Here is a 12535-nt window from a genome sequence, read left to right on the forward strand (position 1 = left end):
CGCCCCGGGCCAGTGCTCCTCCGAGCGTTGGTCCGAATCGAGCCACCTGCGGGACCACCTCGGGGAAACTTGAAGTCTGGTTTTACTCATAGCCTTTCTCATCTGGTGTGCCCTGAGAACGAGATATGTGCAGCTCCTATCGGGATTTGTCGGCACAGTCGGGTGGTCTTGCTGGTCTTGTTTTACCATTGTCGAAATGCCTTGTAAACCAGGATTCCGAGACTGACCGGGTCTTCCTGGGAGAAGGAATATCCTTCATTGACCGTGAGAGCTTGTGATGGGCTAAGTTGGGACACCCTGCAGGGTATACACTTTCGAGAGCCGTGCCCGCGGTTATGTGGCAGATGGGAATTTGTTAATATCCGGTTGTAGAGAACTTGACACTTGACCTAATTTAAATGCATCAACCGCGTGTGTAGCCGTGATGGTCTCTTCTCGACGGAGTACGGGAAGTGAACACGGTTTGGGTTATGTATGAACGTAAGTAGTTTCAGGATCACTTCTTGATCACTTCTAGCTTCTCGACCGATGCGTTGCTTCTCTTCTCGCTCTCACTTGCGTATGTTAGCCACCATATATGCTTAGTGCTTGCTGCAGCTCCACCACCTTACCCCTTTCCTACCCATGAGCTTAAATAGTCTTGATCTCGCGGGTGTGAGATTGCTGAGTCCTTGTGACTCACAGATTCTACCAAAACAGACGCAGGTGCCGAGGATACCAGTGCAAGTGGTGCAACCGAGCTCAAGTGGGAGTTCGACGATGACCTTGGTTGTTACTATGTTTCGTTTCTTGATGATCAGTAGTGGAGCCTAGTTGGGACGATCGGGGATCTAGCATTTGGTGTTATCTTCTTTTCATTTGGGTTTGACCGTACTCGGTCTATGAGTGTTTTTCGAATGATGTAAGAATTTGTTTATGTATTGTGTGAAGTGGCGATTGTAAGCCAACTCTCTTTATACCATTCTTGTTCATTACATGGGATTGTGTGAAGATGACCCTTCTTGCGACAAAACCTACAATGCGGTTATGCCTCTAAGTCGTGCCTTGACACGTGAGAGATATAGCTGCATCGTGGGTGTTACAGAGATGCCGAAATGAGGTTACCTCTACTTTAAATAAGTTTTACCCCTTGGCGGGTCTCTTTCGTAAACCACTCAATCCCTCTGACTTGGATTATCAAGATACTTCCCCTTCCTCCAGCGAGTCATTGCAGTCCAATCTGCCAGCCTTCAAGACTGCTCTAGGGTATACTAACCCGCTCATCTTGCATTTATTTAAATCCCTTGCACCTGTATTAATCTTTTATTTTGTCACAGTGGTCAAGCCAAGCCCAGCAAAAGGGTTAGAAAAACAAATCAATTGAGGATAGGGTTACGACTGAACCGGTTCTTGAGACAGTCGTACCGAACTCAAGCACTCATGAGCCGCCATTTGAACCAGCTCAAGACTTAACTCCTCCTGCCACCGACCTGCCCACTGATCAAGCTATCGATGAATCAGAGAATTCGGAGGCTCCTGGCCCAGTCCGGACAGATGATCCTTCCAATGCTGATGGAGATTACCAGAACCGGCTATGTTGAGCCGGGAAGGCGAACTGTGCTGGCCAAATGCCCCGCCAAGGAAGAACTTCTGGACCAACACCAAGTCAAGATGGATGTCACTAACTATGCTCATATGAGCATTGGAGATATCTTCTCTGGTTATATGAGCCAAGTGCACAGCAGCTGGAACCTCGAAATTGACATGGTAAAGTAGGTGCATCACAAATTCGAGGTACAACCCACTCCTTCTTGTTCATTATCCTTTAGTATGTTAGCCCCCAAGTCTGCTGCTTATGATGCTTATGCTGTAGACTTAGGAACAACTGAACACCATAAAAAAGAAAAAAATTCCGGCTTACCATGTAGTCTCCAAGGGGCGGCTTAACCAATATGGTTGAGCCGGCTCTTTATAGAAAAAATTCTCATAGTTGTCTAAACAACAGTATGCATTAGCCCCCAAGTGCCAACTATTATTGCTTGCAAAATGCTTGGGACTTACTGATATAAATCACCATCTGATGAACCACCATAGAAAAGAAAAACTCTTTGGGACATTAGCCCCCAAGTGCCAAGTATTATTGCGGGCAAAATGCTTGGGACTTCAATACTGCATAAACAACTTACTTGATTTGAATTTTGCACTTGTAGGCTACCACGAGTCAATTTGAGTCTGAGGTGACTAATCTGAAGAGCCGCCTTGAGACCCAAGATACGGAACTTGAGATGGCCAACACCAAATTTGAATTCAGTGTTTCTGAACAAGAGAAATTGAAGAAAGAACTTGAAGCTGAAAAGAAAACCTGGGCAGAAGAGAAAACCGCACTAATAAGCCGAGCTGAGAAGGCGGAGGCGACTCTGGAAGAAATCACTGGTGAATTATCCGGTTTAAAGCGCCATATTTCTCAAATGGTCTCAGCCATCTTTGGTAAGTCACCTTACCATTGTGTAAATATCTAAGCCGTGCAATAGATCATACGCCTGGAATTAATTCTCCTGATTATGCTTATACAGGCCCCAGAAGTTCAAACTTGAACCAGAACATGCTGACTAAGCTGAAGGCAGTGTACACCTTGGTCGAACAATTTTACACCGGGTCGCAACGTACAATTGCTTCAGTTGCCCTGTCCACTGAAATGCCAACTCTCCTGGCACATGTCTTGAGGAAGCTTTCAGTTCTTCCGCAATGGATGAACTAAGACAGTCAGCTGCAAGAGCCGGATCGATAAATGCTCTAAGCCGGGCGGAGGCCTGGTTACCGGAACTAGACCCGGCGGATATCGCCATTGGTTACCCAAGCCTGAAGGAAGATGGCACGCCATTTGAAGACGTGGATTTTCTCGCCTGTGTCAAAGAGATACGCCCCGTGGCGACTCTGATAGCAAATGAAGTGGATCTTACCAAGTACCAGGCGGGTTATGATGAAGAGAACCGAAGAATTCCAATGCCTCAATACGACGTGACCAGTCTGATTCCACCACCTCGTAAGCATACCTTTGCTCCTGAAGTTGACCTAGCCAGTCTTGTTGACGATGAAGCTGAATTTGAAGCCTTGAACAACATTGACTGGTCATCATCAACCTTCTAGGAAAAGGAGCAGGGCACATGCGCGGAGAGGGCTAACCCGGACGCTTCCAGGCAATCCTGAAGGTGAACCTGTCATGGCGGCTCATACCTGGGGTGTAAAAAACAATGTGAACTATTTGGACACAATGAGTCCTGTAATAGGATAGAGATAACTTTGTTGTAGCCATGCCATCGTGCATGTTTTGATGCGTAACGTCATTAAGTCAGCGTGCTATATCCATCCATGTTACTCATCATCTACTGACCATATGCTTGATTAGGTTTCGAAAACTGTCCTTCAACAAACTGCAAAAAATCCCTTGACATCGGTCAACCAGGTGGGTCAAAAGGATTTAAAACAATCATAGATTAGCTTGTTGCAAAAAACACAACTATGATCTTATGCTTAAAACTTCTCAAATTGGCACCACCGATTTATATGACCCGGTCAGTAAGGGTGATAACCCAATCTTTGGATACCCGAAAATTTCAAAGGTACAATGATGCTTATGGATTGCCGACTCATCAGTCAATATTGAGACGGGTTACAACAATCATATTTAAAGGTTGTAAGCCTCAGAAAAATCTCAAGTCAAACAAGGGAGTTTCGAAAGACAACTTAAATCGAAAGAGAAGTAAAAAATGGCAAAGCTACTGATTCGAATATGACCAGTGAACCGTTCCAGAGGGGTTTAAGCTAGGATTCGAATACGATCATGTAGCCCCCAATGGCTTTGGCATTGCGCTGATCAAGAGGGTACCGACAGCTGTGTTCTCTTTGGTTCGAATACGACCTATGTTTGAACAGGAAGCCCCCTAATGACCCTGAGAGTTTCTTTAACGACTCTGATTCGAATACGATCAAATTCGGTTCCCAAAGGGGTTGAGCTATGATTTGAATACGATGAAGAAGCCCCCAAGTGAGCTCGCCGGTGTACCAATCAAAAGGGAACCGATAGCTATGTTCTCTTAGGTTCGAATACGACCTAAGTTTGAACAGGAAGCCCCCTAGTGATCACAATTTTTAACGGCTAGATTCGAATACGACCGTAAGCCGGATCAAAACAGGCTAAGCCGGATCAAATGTGATCAGCCCCCAAGTGATCATGTGAGAGAATAATGACAATGATAATGACAAATTTACCTTGTGAGGAGGAAAAAAGGACAGAGGTCCTGCTTTATTATTTATCATAATATATACATTGGCAAAATATATACATCAGGGGAGCTTATGGATCAAGTCTAGTAGGGCCGAAGATGAGCAATATTCCACGGCCTCCGGGTCTCCTCCTCCGACTTATGTGAGTCTTGTGCTCTCGAACATCGATAAGGTAATATGACCCGTTATTCAAGTTCTTGCTAACCACAAAGGGTCCTTCCCAAGGTGGTGATCACTTGTGTGCATCAGTTTGATCCTGGATGAGCCGGAGCACCAAATCACCTTCCTGGAAGGCTCTGGACTTAACACGGCGGCTGTGATATCAGCGCAAGTCTTGCTGGTAAATCTCCGAGCGAGCTGCTGCCAAGTCTCTCTGCTCATCTAACAGGTCGAGATCATTCTGAGGTGCTTGTTCATTGTCTGCTTCAACATAAGCCGCCACACGAGGCAAGTCATGACAGATGTTACTAGGGAGAACCGCCTCAGCTCTGTAGACCATGAAGAAAGGCGTATAACCCGTAGATCTATTAGGAGTAGTGATGATGCTCCATAACACAGAGGGTAACTCCTCAACCCAACAACCCGGCGTTCGCTGCAGGGGGGCCAAAAGCCGGGGCTTGATGCCTTTCAAGATCTCCTGATTGGCTCTCTCGGCTTGACCATTGGACTGAGGGTGAGCCACTGATGAAACATCAAGCCAGATATGCTCACGTTGACAGAATTCCTCCATGGCGCCTTTAGACAGATTAGTGCCATTATCAGTGATAATACTGTGTGGGAACCCAAAGCGAAATATCACCTTCTTCATGAATTTAACCGCCATAGCTGCATCACACTTACTGACTAGCTCTGCCTCAACCCACTTTGTAAATTTATCAACTGCCACCAAGAGGTGGGTCTTTTTATTTTTGGATCTTTTGAAAGGCCCAGCCATGTCAAGCCCCCAGATTGCAAACGGCCAAGTAATTGGAATCATCCTTAATTATTGAGCCGACACATGAGCCCGTCTTGAGAACTTCTGACAACCGTCACATTTACTGACCAGATCCTCCGCATCTGCATGAGCCGTCAACCAATAAAACCCATGACGAAACACCTTGGCCACAAGGGATTTTGACCCGGCGTGATGACCACAATACCCTTCATGGATCTCACCTAGAATTTCTTGGCCTTCTTCAGGGGAGATGCAACGCTGAAATGCCCCTGTAACACTGCAATGATGCAACTCGCCATTGACAATCGTCATGGACTTAGACCGCCGGGTTATCTGCTTGGCCAATGTTTCATCCTCAGGTAACTCGCCCCGGGTCATATAAGCCAGGTATGGCACCGTCCAATCTGGAATGACATGAAGAGCCGCCACCAACTGTGCTTCTGGGTCAGGAACCGCCAAGTCTTCCTCTGTGGGTAACTTGACAGAAGGGTTATGCAGAACATCCAAAAAAGGTATTAGGCGGCACCGGTTTACGCTGAGAACCCAGCCGGCTTAAAGCATCAGCCGCCTCGTTCTTTCTCCGGTCAATGTGCTCCACCTGATAACCCTTGAAGTATCCTGCAATTGCATCGACTTCACGGTGATAAGCCGCCATGAGAGGATCCTTAGAATCCCACTTGCCTGATACCTGCTGAGCCACTAGGTCTAAGTCGCCGAAGCATTGTACCTGGCTTAGGTTCATCTCCTTAGCCATCCGGAGACCATGGAGTAAGGCTTCATACTCAGCTGCGTTGTTAGTATAGGGAAACATCAACCGGAGCACAAAGCGAAATTTGTCACCTCGAGGGGAAGCCAAAACAACTCCAGCTCCCGAGCCTTCCAATTTCCTAGACCCGTCAAAATGAATTGTCCAATATGTGTTGTCCGACTTTTCTTCTGGCATCTGCAACTCTGTCCAATCGTTGATGAAATCGACCAACACTTGAGACTTGATAGCTGTGCGCGGTACATATTTTAAGCCATGAGGCCCAAGCTCAATGGCCCATTTGGCGATTCGTCCTGTGGCCTCTCTATTTTGAATGATATCCCCTAAAGGGGCAGAACTAACCATAGTGATGGGGTGGCCGAGGAAGTATTGCTTAAGCTTTCGGCTTGCCATGAACACCCCATAGACGAGCTTATGCCAACGCGGATATCACTGCTTGGACTCAATCAGTACCTCGCTGATGTAGTAAACCGGCCGTTGAACCGGGTGTTCCTTGCCAGCCTCCTTGCGCTCCACCACGATGGCCACGCTGACAGCGCGCGTGTTAGCAGCCACGTATAATAACAAGGGCTCATTGTCAATGGGAGCAGCAAGAACCGGTGGCTCAGCTAACTGTCTCTTCAGATCTTCAAAAGCAGCATTTGCTGCGGCACTCCAGATGAAGCTATCTGTCTTCTTCATCATTTGATATAATGGCCGTGCCTTCTCTCCTAACCGGCTTATGAACCGGCTTAGAGCAGCGATACGACCCGCCAAACATTGAACGTCATTGATACATGCTGGTTTGGCCAGAGAGGTGATGGCTTTAATCTTCTCCGGGTTAGCCCCGATGCCACTGTTAGAAACCAGAAAGCCCAAAAGCTTGCCTGCAGGCACACCAAAAACACACTTGGCCAGGTTAAGCATCATCTTGTAAACCCGAAGATTGTCAAAGGTTTCCTTGAGATCATCAATCAAGGTTTCCTTCTCTCTGGATTTAACCACTATGTCATCCACATAAGCATGAACATTGCGCCCAATTTAATTATGAAGACAATTCTGCACATATCGATGGTAAGTCGCATGGGCACTCTTAAGCCCAAAAGGCATTGAAACATAGCAGAAGGCTCCAAACGGAGTAATGAATGTCGTCTTCTCCTGGTCTTTAACCGCCATCTTGATCTGATGATAACCAGAGTAAGCATCCAAAAAACTCAAACGCTCACAACCCGCCGTAGCATCAATGATTTGATCAATACGAGGGAGAGAAAAAGGATCAGCTGGACAAGCTTTGTTCAAGTCCGTGTAATACACACACATACGCCAAGTGCCGTTTTTCTTAAGCACAAGCACTGGGTGAGCCAACCACTCTGGATGAAAGATTTCGATGATAAACCCTGCTGCCAAGAGCCGGGCTACTTCTTCACCAATGGCCTTCCGCCTCTCTTCATTAAACCGCCGAAGAAACTGCTTGACCGGATTAAACTTCGGATCGATATTAAGAGTGTGCTCAGCGAGTTCTCTCGGTACACCTAGCATGTCAGAAGGTTTCCATGCAAAAATGTCCCGATTCTCACGGATGAACTCGATGAGCGCACTTTCCTATTTGGGATCCAAATTAGCACTGATACTGAACTGTTTGGATGAATCACCTGGAACAAAATCAACAAGCTTAGTATCATCAGCCGACTTAAAATTCATGACCGGATCATGTTTTGTGGTTGGCTTCTTTAAATATGTCATGTCTGCCGGGTCGACATTGTCCTTGTAGAATTTTAACTCTTCCGTCGCACAAACCGACTCAACATAAGCTGCGTCACCTTCTTCACATTCCAGAGCCACCTTCCGGCTCCCATGCACCGTAATGGTTCCCTTATGACCCGACATCTTGAGCTGCAAGTACACATAACACGGTCATGCCATGAATTTGCCGTAAGCCGGCCGCCCGAACAGAGCATGATACGGGCTCTTGATCTTGACTGCTTCGAACGTCAATTTCTCAGCTCTGGAGTCATATTCATCCCCAAAGGCTACCTCCAATTTGATCTTGCCGACCGGATACGTTGACTTACCGGGTACGACTCCATGGAAAATAGTGTTGGACTGCTTAAGGTTCTTATCAGTTAGCCCCATGCAACAGAAGGTCTCATAATAGAGGATATTGATGCTGCTGCCTCCATCCATGAGCACTTTGGTGAATTTGTATCCACCCACTTGAGGGGCCACCACCAGGGCTGAGTGACCCGGATTGTCAACCCAGGGAGGGTGATCCTCTCTACTCCATATGATAGGCTGCTCAGACCACCTCAAATAACAAGGAATTGCCGGCTCAACCGCATTCACAACCCTCTTATGAAGTTTCTGGTCTCGTTGATACATCTCCAACATATCTATTATTTTTGATTGTTCCATGCTATTATATTTCTTGTTTAGGATGTTTATGGGCTTTATTTTACACATTTATATCATTTTTGGGACTAACCTACTCAATGGAGGCCCAGCCCGTATTGTTTTTTTTTCCTATTTCAGTATTTCGAAGAAAAGGAATATCAAACGGAGTCCAAACGGAATGAAACCTTCGGGAGCGTGATTTCTGGAACGAACGTGATCCAGAGGACTTGGAGTGCAAGTCAAGAAGCATCCGAGGCCTCCACGAGATAGGAGGGCGCGCCCCCCCCCCTATAGGGCGCCCCATGTCTCGTGGGCCCCTCGGGCGTCCACCGACGTACTTCTTCCTCCTATATAAGCCTACGTACCCCGAAAACATCCAGGGAGTAGACGAAACACAATTTCCACCGCCGTAACCTTCTGTATCCGTGAGATCGCATCATGGAGCCTTCACCGGCACTCTGTCGGAGGGGGAATCGACCACGGAGGGCTTCTATATCAACACCATAGCCCCTCCGATGAGTTGTGAGTAGTTTACCACAGACCTACGAGTCCATAGTTATTAGCTAGATGGCTTCTTCTCTCTTTTTTGGATCTCAATACAATGTTCTTCCCCTCTCTTGTGGAGATCTATTCGATGTAATCTCTTTTTGCAGTGTGTTTGTCGAGATCCAATGAATTGTGGGTTTATGATCAAGTTTATCTATGGATAATAATTGAATCTTCTCTGAATTCTTTTATATGATTGAGTTATCTTTGCAAGTCTCTTTGAATTGTCAGTTTGGTTTGGCCTACTAGATTGATCTTTCTTGCCATGGGAGAAGTGCTTAGCTTTGGGTTCAATCTTGCGGTGTCCTTACCCAGTGACAGAAAGGGTTGCAAGGCACATATTGTATTGTTGCCATCGAGGATAAAAAGATGGTGTTTATATCATATTGCTTGAGTTTATCCCTCTACATCATGTCATCTTGCTTAATGCGTTACTCTGTTCTTTGTGAACTTAATACTCTAGATGCAGATAGGAGTCGGTCGATGTGTGGAGTAATAGGAGTAGATGCAGGCAGGAGTCGGTCTACTTGTTGTGGACGTGATGCCTATATACATGGTCATGCCTAGATAATCTCATAATTATTCGCTTTTCTATCAATTGCTCGACAGTAATTTGTTCACCCACCGTAATACTTATGCTATCTCGAGAGAAGCCTCTAGTGAAACCTATGGCCCCCGGGTCTATCTCTTATCATATTTGCTTTCGATCTACTTTTATTTGCATCTTTATTTTTTGCATCTATATTATAAAATACCAAAAATATATTTATCTTATCATACTATCTCTATTAGATCTCACTTTTGCAAGTGGCTGTGAAGGGATTGACAACCCCTTTATCGCGTTGGTTGCGAGTTCTTTGTTTGTTTGTGTAGGTTCGTGGGACTTGTTGAGGAGCCTCCTACTGGATTGATACCTTGGTTCTCAAAAACCGAGGGAAATACTTACGCTACTGTGCTGCATCACCCTTTCCTCTTCAAGGAAAACCAACACAAGCTCAAGCCGTAGCAAGAAGGATTTCTGGCACTGTTGCCGGGGAGGTCTTCGCTCAAGTCAAGACATACCAAGTACCCATCACAAACTCATCTCCCTCGCATTTACATTATTTGCCATTTGCCTCTCGTTTTCCTCTCCCCCAGTTCACCCTTGCCGTTTTATTCGCCCTTCTTCTGTTCGTGTTTTCGTTGCTTTGATGTCTTACTTGGCTCGTTTGCTCGTTTGGTTGGAATAGTTGTTTATTTATTGATAAATAGAGAACCTAAGATCTATGGATCCTCATCCGCTTGCTAATCTCTTTAAGATATCCAATTATGATGAACCAATTGCTAGTGAGTTTTGTGCACTAGATTATCTTTATGAAGCTTTGCTAAAAATTTGTGAATCTGAAAATTATGATGATGAAATTTATGAAGAGATTCACGATAACTCCTTGAATGAAAAGCATGATTGAAATTATTTTCCTATAAATTCTCTTGATGTCAATTGTGCTAATAATATGCAAAACCCTAAGCTTGGGGATGCTAGTTTTGCTATGTCTACTACTTGTTTCAATGATCATGATTGGGGTGATTCTTCTTATAAACTTGAAAATTTATTTAAGCCCCATGATGAATATGAGATTTATAATAGTGTTTGCAATAATATTGAAAGTGGGTTTGGAAGAGTGTCAACTTTAGATCCCACATATTTGGAGTATGTTCAATCTTATGATATTTTTGATAAAAGTGGGTTCGGAAAGGTCATGACTTTAGTCAATGTTAATCCCACTATCCTGGAAGAGTGTCAACTTTGCATGCATGTGGATCATGTTGAGAATATGTTTTGTGATAGCTATTTTATTGAATTTTCCTATGATCCTACATGTAATTATTATGAGAGAGGAAAATATGGTCGTAGAAAATTTTATCTTATTAAATTACCTCTCGTCATGTTGAGATTGCTATCGTCTCTTTCTTCTTCCTTGCATATGCTAGTTCTTGCTCGCCTTGCAAATTTGTTTGCTTATAATATGCCTATGCATAGGAAGTATGTTAGACTTAGATGTGTTTGTCACGTGTTTCATGATGCTCTCTTTATGCTTCAATTCTTGTCTTTAATGTGAGCATCATTGAAATCTCAATGCCTAGCTAAAAAGGCTTTAAAGAAAAGCGCTTGTTGGGAGACAACCCAATATTTTTCCTTGCTTTTATTTAATAAATTTTGCATCTACTTTCTGTTTAGATGTGTTTTTATCTTTTAATTAGTGTTTGTGCCAAGTAGAACCTATAGGATAAACTATGATGATAGTTGATTTGATTCTGCTGAAAAACAGAAACTTTGGGCTCACGACAAAAAATTCAATAAATCACAGAAACGATATTTTGCATTGATTCTTTTTTCTGCTGATAAATAAACAAATTTTCCAGTACGTCCTATTTTTGTAGGATTTTTAGAGTTCCAGAAGTTTGCGTTAGTTACGGATTGCTACAGACTGTTCTGTTTTTGACAGATTCTGTTTTTCGTGTGTTGTTTGCTTATTTTGATGCATCTATGGCTAGTAAAATAGTTTATAAACCATAGAGAAGTTGGAATACAGTAGGTTTAACACCAAAATAAATAAAGAATGAGTTCATTAGAGTACCTTATGTGGTGGTTTTGTTTTCTTTCACTAACGGAGCTTATAAGATTTCCTCTTGAGTTCTGTGTTGTGAATTTTCAAGTTTTGGGTAAAGCTTTTATGGACTATGGAATAAGAAGTGGCAAGAGCCTAAGCTTGGGGATGCCCAAGGCACCCCAAGATATTCAAGGATATCCAAAAGCCTAAGCTTTGGGATGCCCCAGGAAGGCATCCCCTCTTTCATCTTCGTTCATTGGTAACTTTACTTGGAGCTATATTTTTATTCGCCACTTGATATGTGTTTTACTTGGAGCGTCGTATATTATATTAGTCTTTGCTTTTTAGTTTACAAAAATAATCCTTGCTGTACACAACTTTTGGGAGAAGCCTATTTGATTAGAATTTGCTAGAATACTCTATGTGCTTCGCTTATATCTTTTGAGCTTGATAGTTTTTGCTCTAGTGCTTCACTTATATCTTTTAGAGCATGGCGGTGGATTAATTTTGAAGGAATTGCTAGTCTCTCATGCTTCAGTTATATTATTTTGAGAGTCTTTTAGAACAGCATGGTATTTTCTTTGGTTACAAATTTGGTCCTAGAATGATGAGCATCCAAGTTGGGTATAATAAAAACTATCATAGAAGAGAATTGGGTGCTATGATCAATTTGTTGCTTGATAGTTGTTTTGAGATATAAAGGTAGTAATGTTAGGGTCATGCTAGTGGATAATTATGAAATTGAGAAATACTTTTGTTGAAGTTGTCAAGTCTCGTAGCATGCACGTATAGTAAAAGTTATGTGACAAATTTGTTGCATGAGGTGCTCTTTTGAGTGTCTTCTTTATGAGCGGCAGTCGGGGATGAGAGATGGATTTTTCCTACCAATCTATCCCTCTTGGGGCATGCGTAGTAGTACTTTGCTTCGAGGGCTAAGTAGATTTTTGCAACAAGTATATGAGTTCTTTATGACTAATGTGAGTCCATGGATATACGTACACTCATCCGTCCACTTTGCTAGCTTTTCTTATTACCGCGCAACTCTCGCCGGTATTGAACCCATTA

Source organism: Triticum dicoccoides, chromosome 3B, assembly GCF_002162155.2.
Source record: "Triticum dicoccoides isolate Atlit2015 ecotype Zavitan chromosome 3B, WEW_v2.0, whole genome shotgun sequence".
Classification (NCBI taxonomy): Eukaryota; Viridiplantae; Streptophyta; class Magnoliopsida; order Poales; family Poaceae; genus Triticum; species Triticum dicoccoides.